The sequence below is a fragment of the Populus euphratica genome, unplaced genomic scaffold (assembly GCF_000495115.2).
Source record: "Populus euphratica unplaced genomic scaffold, PopEup_1.0 scaffold1061.1, whole genome shotgun sequence".
NCBI lineage: Eukaryota > Viridiplantae > Streptophyta > Magnoliopsida > Malpighiales > Salicaceae > Populus > Populus euphratica.
The window spans coordinates 27574-31512 of NW_011500928.1; positions in this window are offsets into that span (position 1 = coordinate 27574).

A 3939-nucleotide genomic window follows, 5' to 3' on the forward strand; every position below is an offset into this window, starting at 1 on the left:
ATGGGGCTTTTCTTGGAAGAAAACAAAATTTTTTTTGTTCTAATGTTTAAGGTTAACTTCCTTGGGTTTGGATTACTATTTTTGTCTTTTTTTTTGTCTTTTTTTTTTAACTCTATATACATATACTTTAAAAACATCATGCATCTTTAACCCATGTAACGAGTTTTCAGCTAATGACTCCCAAACCAGTTGGTCTTAGGGCATTAGGTGTTAAGACACCCCTACGAGCTTAGTAACTCGGGTCGCTGATACTGATATGTAGATAGTGCAATGTTTGATTCCCTTAAGCTTTTCTCCTCAACCCATGTAACAAGCATTGGGCCAATAGCTCCCAAGTCAGTTGACTTTAGGGTATTAGGTGTTAAAACAGCCCTTCGGGCTTAATTGCTTAGGTTAGGGAGGCTACGAAACCAAACTTATCTACATTTTTATTATCATCATTTTTTTTCTTTTTTTTTTCTTTTTTTTTTATATATACAATCCCTTTCCCTTAGTTGTTACCTTTAACAAAAGAACATAAATAATGTAATAATCCAATATGCAACCCACAATCATATGTTAAAGTGTGTGTGTGTAAATTAAGGTTTAAGAATACATGTTAAATAAGTACATGAGCAGAATTAAGTGGTAACAATACGAGAGTTTGTAAACCTGAATATTTCAGGACGTATTATAATAGATCTTGTTAAGAATAATTACTAAGATGCGTCTCAAGAGTCACTTTAACAAAAGAACTCCTTTACTCTGCCATCCTAGTAACAACAATTATGCACATGCTTTATGAAATGAAAAACAATTTTTTTTTTTATCAACTACTACCCTCCCCCCCCAACCAAAACGAGACATTGTCCTCAATGTTCTAAGGTAGAAAGATAGAGTATAGAAGATATCACCTGAAATAACGAACACTGACAAAACCTGAAACACACTAAAACAAAAATAAGAAATAACAAAACACAATAATAAAACCAAAAGACACAAGTTGTTACAAACAAAAAAAATTCAAATCACAGTTGTGAATGTGGCTCACATCTTCCCTTGGTTTTACGTCCAAGAACAGCTTAAACGCCCTCAATGGGTCGGGGATAGGCTTCCCATCCAGTTTTCTTAAAAACTGGCAAACAGGGTCTTTTTTAGTCAGATTCCCAAGACTATGCCAAGCATGTTCTTTATGAGAATGGGTTCCTAAGTGATGAATTGCACGATGCTTATCTGGACTATGATGAGACTTAAGAGTCAATAGAAGATTATCTAAAGACTCTCTGTGTTTTGAAATAAATCCCACCTTTTGATAATTTTCACAAATTTTCACAGTTTTTGCGGAATGCATCTGACTCCTTGAATATGATGGGCCAGTAAAATTCACTTTGTAAGATTTCTACAATCCTCTTTTTTGATGAGAAATGATCCCCACATGCCTTAGAGTAACAAAATTTAATGAAATTACTTACCTCATTGTCGAGAATGCATTTTTGAAATATTTGATTAGGACAATAATTGAATAAGTAAGGGTCATCCCAATAAAAATTTTGCTCGTTGCTCAAAAATTTTCTTTTGTCTTCAATACTCCAATGAGTTGGCAAAAATCCTAAAGCAAGAAAATTGATATTTTTAGCAAACCAAGGCATTGAATTAAGAGAAAGTAGAGATTCATCAGGAAAGTAATCATTGATTGGTGTGATGTCGGGTGTCGAATCTGTTGTCACTTTTGATAAAAGATTTGCATCAACCTTTTCGATGGTGTGATGTCGGGTGTCGAATCTGTTGTCACTTTTGATAAAAGATTCGCATCAACCTTTTCGATGCCTTTTTCATCCTCAATTTCTTCCTGATTGGTCATGGCATGAGAAAATGAAAGTGCTGGGGGAGAATCAGTCATTTCTTTGCTATTTTCAGATTCAACCCCTTTCTTACCCTTAGAGATTGACTCATCATCTTTCTCACAAGGTTCAAGAATTGGTTTTTGAATAAACTTTCCACTACAAAAAGTGATGACTGATTTGACTTGATCCATGTGTTGACTTCCATAACTACTTGCATTTGCATTGTATTGCTCCTTGAGATTTTGTTGTGGTTGAGATGGAAACTTACCTTGCTCTTGAAAACTGAGAGCAGATATGAATTTTGCAAGAGTTTCTTTAAAATCTGTCATGCTTTGAGTAAGTTGAGTGTTGATTGTCTCTTGCTTTTCAATGAATGCATACAAAGTTTCCTCAAACTTTCTTGTAGGAGGTGGAGCATAAGGAGGTGCATATCTATGATAATTTTGGAAATTATGGTGTGCTTGAAATTGTGGTGGTGAAGTTTGTGCATTGTCACTCTTCCAATTAAAATTTATGTGATTTCTCCAACCAGGATTGTATGTTTGTGAATATGGGTTGTGATTGGACCTTTCAAAACTGTTTAAAGCATGGGCTTGTTCATGGAGACATTTCTTAAAGGAAGGCAAGGTTGGACAGTTATTGGTTGAGTGTTCATTTGTTTCACATATTTGACACACAATGTTTTCAACAGATTTTAATTGACCACTCTTTTTCAATTCTAGTGCCTCGACTTTTTTAGCTAAAGATGCAAACTTGGCTTGAAGGTCATGATCTTTCCTAAGGTTGTACATACCTCCACTAGATATATGAGGTTGAGTTTTACTCGGTGCCTCATATGTACCCGCGGTGTCCCAATTTTGAGCATTTTCAGCTAACAAGTCTAAGTACTCCATTGCTTCATCAGGGTCTTTATCTTTAAAAGTTTCATTGCACATCAATTCAACCATTTGCCTATCTTTAGGTGTTAACCCTTCATAAAAATGTGAAACCAATCTCCATGTTTCAAAACCATGATGAGGGCAAGTACTAAGCAAGTCTCGATACCTATCCCAACATTGATAAAATGTTTCTCCTGGTTTTTGAGTAAAAGCGATGATTTGTCTCTTGAAAGAGTTTGTTCTATGAGATGGGAAAAACTTCTTTAACAATTGTTGTTGCATAATTGTTGTTGCATTTCATCCCAAGCACGAATGGATCCTGGTCTTAAATTTTGTAGCCATGTTTTAGCTTTATCTTTTAATGAAAAAGGAAAAAGCTTTAATTTAATGGTGTTCATGCTACAATTTAAATTATTATATGTGTTGCAAACCTCCTCAAATTCTCTTAAATGCAAGTATGGATTTTTCAATTCCAAACCATGAAAAGATGGTAAAAGTTGAATAATACCTGGCTTAAGATTAAAATGAGATGCATCGAGAGGAAAAACTATGCATGATGGTGCACTTGTTCTTGTAGGATTCATGTGGTCTCTAAGTGTTCAAGCACGGTTATTCTCATTATTCTCATTTTGAAGTGATTGATTATCTTCCTCGGCCATATTTTCTGAAAATGATGAGGATACCCTACAAAGTCTACCACTTGATGTACGTGACCACACTCTCATGCACGTGTAGGAATAAAATAAAAAAGAAAAAAAAAGCAAAAGAAGAAGAAACAAAAGAAAAGAAACAAAGTTATATACAAGAAAGTGAAAAAAAGAAAATAAAATAAGTATTATAATTTATACAAGGACTTACCTCCCCGGCAACGGTGCCAAAAACTTGGCACGACGAAAATATTGATGTCTTCTCCCAAGTGCAGGAGTGTCGAAGTAATAAATAACTCGGCAAGACCGGGGTCGAACCACAGGGAGGTTAATTGTACAAATTATAAACAACAATTATAAACAATAATTATAAACAACAACAATAATAATAGAAGCAATAATAATACTACTACTAATAATAATAATAACAACAATAATAATAACAATAATAGTAATAATAATAATAATAATAATAATAATAATAATAATAATAATAATAATACTAGTAGTAGTAGTAGTAGTAGTAGTAGTAGTAGTAGTAGTACTAATAATAATAATAATAATAATAATCATAAAGAAAGAGAAGAAGAA